We start from the raw sequence: 12,071 nt of genomic DNA on the forward strand, positions 1-12,071 counted from the left end.
TAGAGGGCCAAAGGACATGTGGTAAATTCTTGTTGAGTTGGCGTGACAAAACAGACACAAGGATGTACTACAGCATGGCAGCAATTATAAGACTGACCTTTGATTCTGTTACACATAATGAGATAGCAAGTTAGAGTGGATTCAACAGTTGCTAGCTAGCTCGATAGTTAATATCCACTTATCCACCCACTCTAATAACCACTCTGCCACTACTCATCTAACACCACTCAACTATCTATACATCCTTTTATCCATCTTCCTTCCTTCCTTCCTTCCTTCCTTCCTTCCTTCCTTCCTTCCTTCCTTCCTTCCTTCCTTCCTCTCTCTGTGTATGTGGCTGGGAGATGTAGAGGTTGGCTCAGGATAGAGCAAGGTAAAAAGCTGTTGTTCATAGATAGGGTGGTTATGAACTAAAGGTGACTCAATGGCACATAACAACAACAAATAGATGAGATAGATAGATAGACAGATAGATAGACAGACAGACAGACAGATAGATACACATGCATATATATACATGTTGTTGTTAAGTGCCGTTGAATCACAGGTGACTCATAGCGACCCTATGAAGGAGAGTCCTCGATGCTTGGGTGCCTTTCATCCTCTCTCCAGGTTCAAAATATACATAGACATTTAAAATTAAGAAGCTTTTAAGTGGTGATTTTTTAATGGTAAGGAGTTTCACTGCCAACCCAAAGGCAAGCAGTTTGAATTTACCAGCTGCAACTCAGAAGATGAACCATCTCTTTCTGTGTGACTTACTGCCTCTGAAAACCTGTTGAGTCAGTTCCAACTCAAAGGTACATAACAACAACGTAATACGGAATTAAGAGTGTGTTCCCTCTGTAGTATAATGTAAATATAACAGAAAGTCAATAGTCTTGGGTTAGATGTTATACTACATAAGGGGCACATTCCTACCACACGTATTAGCAGATGTTGCATGTTTATCCAGAACGAAAGCCCATTCATTGCTCATATGCAATTCAGTGCACTCTGATAGACGGGGCCCTGTGTTCTCACACAACCATTCAGGGACCCATGTCTCTTCATTTTGATAAGATAGCCATCTTCTGAACAAAGGAGACTGAGAAGGGTCACACGGGAGCTTATACCCACACCACACGTGGAATTGACATTCATGATTTCCATCTCTTTGAGATTGGCCAAGGTAAGATCTTACTCCACAATTACACATCTTTGAGGCTGGGATACAAAGTCTACCTGCATACCAGGAGGGAAACAAAATGGGTTTGGAAAACACAGAACACTGTTGTCCCTACAGACTTACTCATCCCTGTTGTTGTTTCTGCTTGCAATCCCAAGTTGAAAGAGCTTCTTAATGTATTCTGTTGCATTATTGATGACGATCTGAATATAGTGGGAGCAATCTGGCTTTTGCTGGGAAGAGTTTGCTGCTTAGAACGGGGAAACCAGGAAGGCAACTGGCCTGCAGAATCTTGCCTCCTCTAGCTGGCTTATTTCCGTCCGTGTGCTCTTTGTGACCTTAACTCCACACACCTGATAAATGTTTCATCAACAGTTCTTGGCGAGCACGCCACTTGGTCAGGGAATCTCGGCATCTTAGTGGAGAAGTGTTCTACTGAGGGTGCTTTCTTATCATGCATTCACAATTCAAACAGACTGTCATGCTCCTGACCTTCCAACCTAAGTCCCAAAGCAGGGGGTTTGTAGCTAGATAGGTCACCCGTGAGGGGATGTGCACGGTCATCTGAATTTCAGGTAAGATCCCTAAGAATCAATGAGCCTTTCTTAGAAAAGAAACAGATGACTAAGCGATTCTCTTCCATCTGGCCTGAAATGTGTCGTTCTCAAATCAATTCCCCACCCTTAGTCAATAGCGACCCTGACCCTAATGGTGGCCTCATTGTCCACTGGAATTGGGTGGGCTATCAATAAGTGTTGCATTTCTAACAGTCAGAGGATTGATCTGGGTGTAAGCCCTGCCTCAGAAGGGAGCCCATTATAGGAAAACAGTCCTTCACTTCTTTATTTGAACACAGCACAATGTTCCTTGTCAACCCCACAGTGTCAGGGAAATGAGCATATTGAGAGTTTTGTTTGTTTTAAGAATCTCTATGGGGCTCCTGAGGTCTAATTTTGAGGAGCTCTAAACTCCAACTTAATTTTTTATAGCATCAGAACTTTCATTTTTACAACTTTTAACGAGTAGTCCCCTGAGTAGCACAAATGTTTACATGCTTCACTACTAGATGAAAGGTTGGTGGTTTGAATCCACCCCCAGGTGCTCTGAAAGATACCTGCTTTCAAAAGACGACTAGCCTTAAGAAACCCTCTGGAGCAGTTTACTCTACCACATGATGGTAATTATCAACAAAGGAGCTCTGGGGGCCTGATCTGTGGGGACCTGCACTGTTAACCCAAAGGCTGTGCCTCTCTCTGGTGGTTCAAATCCACTGAGGGATCCTCAGGAGAAAGACTGACAATCCCCTTCTGTGCAGTTTATAGCTTCAGAAACCCAATGGAGGGGAGTCAGTTTTGGCACAACAAGGAATTAGGTAGAGATGATAGATAGATAGATAGATAGATAGATAGATAGATAGATGATAGATAGATAGATAAAGATAGATGATAGATAGAGATATAGATCGATAGATAGCTAGATAGCTAGATAGCTAGCTAGCTAGCTAGCTAGCTAGATAGATAGATAGATAGATAGATAGATAGATAGATAGATAGATAGATAGCTGAATGAGAGGGGATGGGATGAGATCGGATGGGATGGGATGGGATGGGATGGGATGGGATGGGATGGACAGATAGACAGATAGCCAGGGCGAAAGTGTGTATGTGTGTGTGAGAGAGAGAACAAAAACAGAGCCTTGACAGAGTCTACGTGACTTCTACTCTGCTTTGCTTTGTGGGGGAAACGAGACCAAAACCCCTCAAAATATCCTCCTCCTGTTGTATATTCTGAACACGTTGGCACTGAGTAAATTCCAAGGAACATTTTGGAATATTCTTTAGGTGCAAGGGTCGTGCCATTTTTTCTTATGTTGGTCACATCGTCAGGAAATATCCATCTCTATAAAAGGAGATCATGTTTGTCAATACAAACTGGGAATCCCCTCAATGATAAAACAGCCACTACAACAGACTCAAGCAGACAAATGATGAAGATGACACGGGGCTGGGTAATGGTTCGTTTTCTCATACATGGGTGTGGGGACAATTCCACAGAAGCTAACGGAAACCATAAAATTCAAAGACGATACAGGAATGATGGTGGAAGGCACAGTGGGAAACCCAGCAGAGGGCCCCTATGAGCTGTAATTGACCTGACATCAGGGAAGTTTCTATGAGCCAGAAGCTACTCCGCAACATCATAGTACAAACATTCTTCAGATTAAATTAACACCTTAATTTGCTTACGAAGATGATGAGTGGGAGCGTATTGCTGCATCTATTGTTTGGGATTCAATTATGTTGAAACTCTGCGGTGATCGTGGCTCACTGTGATTCGAAACCACAGAGCTCCCCCTCGCAATCTGTTTGTTATTCTACTTATGTTGAAATGACAAGCTTTATCCTTCACGTTATGCGTTCACACATGGAGTAGAAATGTATATTTATACGAGTTTTAAACTGATATCTATTCTGCTGTTCACGCACAGGTATTACCATCTGCACTGAAATTGGAATATTGGGAAGCTCGGCCCAAGACGTTTTAATATGGATGGAAGTCAGCTTTAGGAAGCCCTCATGCCCCCAAGGGATACTCTTAGTGCAAAAAGTGAAAATGAAACTTGAAGGCTTGACTACAAGGTGCAAAATGCAAAACTCCCCTTGTGTTTTTCCCATCATAGTCCACTTCCTGCTTAAAAATTTATCAAATCCACCAGTTATGAATATCAAGCTCTATCAAAATGCATGAGATTAAAACATCAAGGTCTACAGAGTTAAGAAATTGTCAGGGCAAGAAACTGGATTTTTTAAAAAATAACACAACAAAGCCCTAACAAACACTGGATAACGTGTGAAATTTCCATTATTCTCTTTTCTTCCCCACCCCCCATCCTACCTCTTAATCTGATAGGAATAGCAAACAGGCTTGCCAGGTCTAAAGTTCCCTCAGGGAGGTGAATGACAAAATAGAATCTAGAAGTCTTCCTAATAAAATCATTAAAAACTATGTTGAGCTTATGAGTAGCTGAAAACTGACACTGCATGTGTCTAGTTTTGTTTTGGGGTGGACAGGTTTTTTTTTTGTTTGTACACACACACACACACACACACACACACACTAGTTCTCCTTTACAGGGACACAGAAATAAGGCGAACATCAGCAGAGTTTAATAGCTATAACCCATTGTCATCAAGACAATTCTGACTCATGGAGACCCTTCAGGACTGAGTCGAGCTGCCCCATTGTGTCTCCAAAACTCTAAGTCTTTATAGAAGCTTACTGCCACATCTTTCTCTCATGAAGTGGCTGGTGGGTTTGACCAACTAACCTTTGGATTAGCAGCTGAATGCACTCACCACCGTTCTGCCATGTGACTCCTTTGATAGGTGGAAAACAATTTCACACGCTCAAAAATACATCAATTACTGTTTATGTCTTTAAAACTCCATTCCGTAAAATACATTTTAAATAATCAAACAAAACAAACCATGAATTTTTGCCACTGAGTCGGCGCTCACGCATAATGACCCTCCATCCATTTCTGAGGCTATACGCGATAAGGGGAAGAGACTGCCCATCTTTCTCCCTCTGAGCTGCTGGTGGATTCGAACCACTGGACATGCAGAGGCTTTGGGTTAGTAGAGCAACCGTCATCAGAACTCCCAGGAGAATTCACTAGAACTTATTCTTTTTTCTCTTGGACCAGATTTACCTTCTGTTCTGACTGCGGGTCTATCTGGCAGTAAATACTGAAGGGGAATGTCTAGCATTGAGCACAGCAAACTCATATCATAAACAGAACTTTGTATTAAAATGAGGTCTTTATTATTGTTATTAGCCGCCTTGATATTGTCCTAGAGTCATGGTAACCCACACACACAAAGAGATGCAATGCCCTGTCCTGCGCTCCTCTTCCCGTGATGAACTATTTCAGAGTCCACCTTAGTTGGGAAGTTCCACTGAGACTTGTCCAGCATCACAACGACATAAAAGCTTTGGTGACTACATTTGTTGTGCATTGGCCAAGAATCAAAGACAGGTCTACCATGTGGAGGAAGGAATGCTACCACCGTATCTACTTAGCACAGAATTCCTGCTTTCTAGTAGTTTGGTGCTAAATGTGCTATACATTTGTTGTTGTTGCTGTTGTCATGTGCCATCAAGTTAGTATGGCTCATAGTGACTCTAGGAACAACAGATCTGAGCCTTGTCCTGTCACACTGTCACGCTCGTCCTCTCTGACACACACGAGCCCTTTGCTGCTGTCCCTGTGTTAATCCATCGTGTTGAAGGTCTCCCTCTCTTTCGCTTACCCTCCATCTTTCCTGGCATGATGTCCCTTCCCAAGACGTAACCCTTCCCAGCAACATGCCCAAAATAAGTGAGGTGATGTTTAACCATCCTTGCCCCAAGGAGTACTCAAGGTGTACCTTCTCCAAGACAAATCTGTTTATTATTTTGGCAGTCCATGGGATACTCAGTGCTCTTCTCCAACACTGCAACTCAAAGGAACCAATTCTTCTTCTTTCACACTTATTTCATGGTCCAGCTTTCAGATGCACAGCGAGTGATTGAAGAGAGTATGGCCTGCATCAGCCACACTTCAGTCTTCAAACTGACATCACTGTTCCTCGGGAATGTGGAGAGGTTCCTAATAACAAACATCTTCAATTTCCATTGCAATACATCTTTTGATTTCTTGACTGCTGGGTCCAAGGTGATTGATTGCAGATCCAAGTAAGAGGAAATTACTGACAATTTTAATCCTTTCTCCATTCCCTTTACACTTGTGTGTGTGTGATTGTTATTGCCTTCGAGTTGAGCATGACTCATAGCAAACCTATGAACAAAAGGCTTGAAGCCCCTCTACAACTATTGACATTTATTAAAGTTCATAGAGTTTCCAGAGATATGATATTTAGGAAGTGGATGTCACTCTTGCTTCCAAATATATAGACACACACACACAGATATATATATATATATGTATATGAGAGAGATGGGATACATTTCAATACATAACTAGTGGTAATACAATTAATGGCAGAACTTTCTACTTTTCAGTGGGTCTAGCATTAGTATTTATTTCCTTTGAAGCAGGGCGCGCACACACACACACACACACACACGTTTCTTAGTAAAGAATGTCTGTCTTGAGTACTACACTCTTTTAAAAATGTATCTGCTGTTCTAACTGCAGCACTTTGAAAAGTTAGATAGGGAGTTTTTTGGGCAATGAAATCATGTGAATGGAAAGGGAGAGTCTGGTAGAAGAGGATGAGTATGGGTGGACAAGCTGAAGAATGTAATCAATGTCATTGACATGTACATGCAGACATTGTTGAAAAGGGGTATGTTCTACTGTGTTGATTTTCAACAGCAGCATGAATTTAAATATTTTTAAAAATTAGCTAGTTATAGTAATTCTTTTTTTAAAAAAATAAAACCATATAAGTGAGTTTCTGTCATTAAAATAACACAAGAACAATAATACCAAGCCAGGTGTACATTTCCCATGAAAAATTAATATTTGCTGAAATTAAAATGTGCCATATGCCCTGCTCACTTCACTATGCAGGGGAGGAAAAATAGAATGCTAGCTACTTTTGGTCCCCAGTGGTAGCTTGTTACAATAGGAGGTTTAACTTCCAATTTGACTGCATCTGTTCAGAAAGGATTAGCATCCTAGCGGTGCTCAGGACTAAAATCCTATTCCATTGCTGTAAAGTCAACCCCAATTCATAGGGACCCCACAGAACTTCCAAAGATGTCTTTGCACTGAGGAAAAACTGCTGTTATGGACCCCTCCAAAGTACTGACCAGCAAAGATGTCTGTTAAAGACTAAGGTATGCTTGATTCAAGCCTTGGTCCTTCTGATTACTTGTTCTGTGTCTAACAGCTGGACAATTACAAAAGATGGTAGAAGAATCTATGCCCTTGAGAGAAGAATACTGAATAGCCCATGGACAGACAAAAGAACAAATAAGTATATCTTGGACAAAGTTCAACAAAGTTGCTTCTGGGAAAAAAGGATGAAGAAACTTCATCTCACATACCCTGAGCACCTTGTTAGGAAAGGGCCAGTCTTTGGAGAAGGGTATCACGGTGAGAAAGGTGTTGGGTCAGTGTAGGACAGAAAGATTTCAACAAGATGGGTTGACACAGCAACAAAGGACTCAAATATATCAGAGATGGTGAGGACAGCACAGGATAGAGACAGGTTCAGATTTGTTTGTCATAGGATCACTATGAGTCACAGTCAACTTGATGGCACAGAACAACATAAATCTTTATGGAAATAGACTGCCACATGTTTCTCCTGTGGAGCACTTGGTATATTCGAACCGCTTGCATTTCTTTTATTGGTGAAATGTTTGCGCCACTTCATCACAAGGGCTCCTTTGCTTAATGCTTAAGCTCGGAAAATGAACTCTGGTGGTATAGTGCATGACAAGCTGATAATCCAAACACTGGCAGTTCAACTCCAGTAGCTGCTCTAAGAGGGAGAGGTGGGGGGAAAAGGGCAGTCTCCACCCATAAAGATTAATAGCCCATTTTGTAATTGGGTTATCAGTCTTTTTCTTCAGAAGGCCCACGAGTACTCTATAAAATTTGGGCCTCAAGTCATAATATTAGTGGATGTTATGGGCAAAATCTTAAATGATCCAGGAAGCATCAAAAGAAGATGTGGTTCTGATAGGCATAGGTCAAAAGTAATTAATTATATAAAATACAAATGAAAGATTGTATGAAACACAATGTATATGAATGATGTATGTGTAAATAATGCATATATATGTGTATGTGCGCATGTGGATGGATGGCTAGATAGATAGATAGATAGATAGATAGATAGATAGATAGATAGATATGTTTTAGAAATATAGCTATATGGGTGGGGGGAAGATTTATAGCCTGGGAAAACCAATGGAGAGTTTTAGGTTTAAGTCCCTGAAAGGTATATGTATCTTCACAATGGTATTACCTGGCTATTATAATAATTCAGCTATGTACAACTGGCATTACTGGTTTGGCAAGGAAAAAGAAACTGTCTACCCAGAGTTCTGCTCAAACTTCTAAATTATTCATGCATAAACACTTTGGATGAGATGTGTTAATGCTTTCGAAAGCTAACAGACACTGCTCTTCTGGGTTACAGTTCAAGTTTTAAATACAAAGATTTCATTCTAAGTCTGTCTTAATTTATTTCTACTGATTCATCGAAGTGCTTTTTTGGTTTCTCCTCTCTCTTTCCTTAATATTTCAATTTTTTAAAAAAAATACATTCATATTCTTGTGTATATTAAAATACTGAAGGTTTTAGGTGCTGACATATCAAATCAAACACATAGTGACCCTAGGAACAACAGATGGAATCCCTGTCCTGTCCTGAGCCATGATCAAGATTTACGCCATGCTCAATCTCATTATTGCAGTCACAGTATCAATCCATCTTGTTGAAGGTCTTCCTCTCTTTTGCTGACACTCTACTTTGTGGGGGCATAATATTTTTTCCAAGGTCTATCACTTCCTGCAAATATTCTAAATGTATGTGAGATCAAGTTTCACGATTATAATATTACATTATTATAGTTTAGCTTAATTAGTAAAGTGCCTGTATTACGCATCATACATACTCTGTGGGAAACTACCTATAAGGGATGAAATTGACAAAAGCAACTTAAAAAGTTAGACAGGCATCTTAGGGAGCAGTGAGTCCATGTTACTGGGAGAGGAACAATTTCAGAAAGGAAGGTGAATTACAACATGACCTGAGAAGATAGATAGATAGATAGATAGATAGATAGATAGATAGATAGATAGATAGATAGATCGATCTAGATCTCCAAAACAACAAAAATAAATTTTAAAAATAAAATCAACAACTCCTCCAAAATGGAAGACAAAGCAAACTGTTGATCTCTTCTTACTAACCTAAGAGAAATCTGTGTTGGTGCTAAGACTTGGAATCAATAACCCTGTCAATGCAGTCCCTGGTAAGCCATTTCTCTGCCACTCGCAGGAGAGAGACTGTGAGAAAGGCATTAGTGGATGTTTACCAGTCGACCAGGGGCTTTGCAAATGGCTTTCATTAAGAAGGGATTTTTCATAAGACATGTGGCTTTCGTTTCAGAGACTGGCTGTGGTTTATGCATTTGTTTATACGTCCATCTCCCTCTCCCCTTATGGTTGCTGGTATGCAGCCTTAGACATCATCGAAATGAGTCTTTTCTGTGCTGATGGTGCACAACAAGAGAAATGCAATGCATGAATGAATGAGCGCATAAGACTCCCATTCACTTTCTCAAAACAACTCGGACAAAGGACGGTGAGGTGCCAGCCTGAATCGGAGAGATACCTGTGCCAAGTCTCCATCTTATATGAACAGTTTGGATTGATCTCTGTATGCTTTTGTTTGTACTTTTAAGTTTAGGAGTCTGTAAGTATGGATATAAACACGGATAATAATGATATTTAAGGAGTTAGGACAATGTGTAGTCAAAAGTGCGCTGTACTCTTAACCAAAAGACCATGAGTTCAAACCCACCAGATGCTCTGTGGAAGAAAGATGGTTTTCTTCTCTTAAGATTTATTGCCTCTGAAACCCAAGGGGAGTTCGCTATGAGTCAGAATCGATTCAATGGCAGTGAGACATCGAGCACAAAGAGATGTATGTTCACACTTTATTTTTTTTCCCCCTTTAGAAATTAGATTTAACCAGTAAGGGACTATAATGGCCTAGAGGTATCAAGTTGGGCTGTAATCCCAAAGGCACACAGTTTAAATCCACCAGTGCCTCCAGGGGAGAAGAATGGGCAATCTCCTCCCGTGCAATTTACTGCCTCTGAAAACCCACTAGAGGATCAGTTATGAGTCAGCTCTGACTCAATGACTCACAACAACAATAACAGTAATGTAAGAATATACAAACCAACCAAAAACATCAACCAAGCTGTAAGTGCTTCCATTGCATTAGTCATATTTGAAGTGTTCCGTAGTCATGGGTGACGCTGGTTACCTTGCTGGAGAGCACAAGTAGGTGATATTTCTCTCACTGTAGAAGTTAATATTGGGCAGCAGCTAATATTGAGCACTTCGAGTTATCAAGTGTCGTGGATAGAACCGTGTGTGCCCCCCCCATAACAGAAGTATATAGTGCTAGAATGTGAAAGCTATGTAACAATCAGCTCATGATCTCATAAACCAAGTAGCTGTAGAAGGATTAGGGGTGCAGTGCAACATCCCTCAATCCCATCACAGCCCTAATCTGATATAAAGGGTGTTTCCCTTGGGTGTGGCAGTAATACCTCTTATCTCAATATTAATGGGTGCTGTTCAGGGTGGTCTGGCCATAGACCATCTTAATATAAACAAAAGGAGAGAGGAAAGTGAGTGAAAGGGGGTAGCAGGGTGAAGGTTACAGTCCTCAGTACCATCAAGTCATTAACATCACCAGGAATAGAGTACATCCTTTTGGACTCAGATGCCTGCACTAGGAAACTTAACTGATGTAGGAGAAGGCCAAGACACGTGAAGGTGTCTAGCTAATGCCGGACCGAAAGACGATGAAGGGATAGAGAACTCTCCTCCACGACCAAGGGAGAGTGGGCCTTCTCCTGGGGCTGGCACCCTGCATTCAGACTTCTGGTCTCTTGAACCCTAAAAGAACACTTTTCTGTTCACTGAAGTCATCAACTTGTGGCATCTCTGTTATAGCAGCACCACAGAACCAATACAGCAGGATAAGAGAAATTTGTTCCCTCAATTTAAATATAATGTAACAACCCTAGATTGACTTGGAAATGCAAGACAATGACTATTGAAATCTGTGTTGAATGTCACAGACAAAACTGGACTGTGTATATTTCATTGGGTTATGCAGATGACACAACCCTGCTCGCTGAAACTGAGGAGGACCTCATGCACTTGCTGCAGTAGGTCAAGGACTGCAGCCTTCAGTATGGACTGAGGCTCAATGTCAAGAAGACAAAGATTCTCACCACTGGACCAATCGGAAGCATCAGGATGGATGGTGAAGAGATTGAGACTGTTCACAGCTTCAGTTTGCTCAGCTCCACAGTCAACACTCTTGGCACCAGCAGCCAGGAAATCAAAAAACGTATTGCGATGGGAAAGTCTGTGCTTAGGGACCTCTCTAAAGTACTCAAGAGCAGCAGTGTCTCTCTGGAGACTAAGGTGTGTCTGATACAGGCCATGGTTTTTTCAATCACTTGTTATGCATCAGAGAGTTGGACAATGACTAGGGAGGACAGAAGGAGAATTGATGCCTTTGAGCTGTGGTGCTGGAGAAGAGTATTGAATGTACCATGGACTGCCAAGAAAACAGATTTATCCTAGAGAGGGTTAAACCAGGCTGCTCCTTGGAGGCAAGGATTCTGGGGCTTCATCTGACATACTTTGGACATGTTGTAAGGAGAGACAGGTCTTTGGAGAGGGACATCAAGCTGGGTAGAGTGGAGGAACAGCGCAGACGGGGAAGACCCTCTATGAGGTGGATTGATTCAGTGACTGGGGTAATCAGGATGGGTGTGTCAGGGACAATGAGATTGGCACAGGATAGAGCAGGGTTTAGGGCTGTTGTACATAGGGTCGCTATGAGTCGCAAACAACTCGACGGCACATAACAACAACAACAACAACATTTCTTAGGGCTTTCCTTTTGAGGAAGGAACCTTGGTGAACAGTCACTGCTTGATGACCAGCCAGAAGGTTGGCATTTGAGCCTCACCCAGCAGTACTTCAGAAGACAGACATGATGACTTGCTCCAGAGAGGGCGCAGCCTTCACAGTTCTGGGGCAGTTCTCCTCTGCACACAAGGACTGCCAAGAGTCAGAATCCACTTAAGAGCAATTGACATCAGGTTTGATGTGTCAAGGTCT

This window comes from Elephantulus edwardii, unplaced genomic scaffold, assembly GCF_000299155.1.
Source record: "Elephantulus edwardii isolate Elephantulus edwardi_28Jun2011 unplaced genomic scaffold, EleEdw1.0 scaffold00162, whole genome shotgun sequence".
Lineage (NCBI taxonomy): Eukaryota > Metazoa > Chordata > Mammalia > Macroscelidea > Macroscelididae > Elephantulus > Elephantulus edwardii.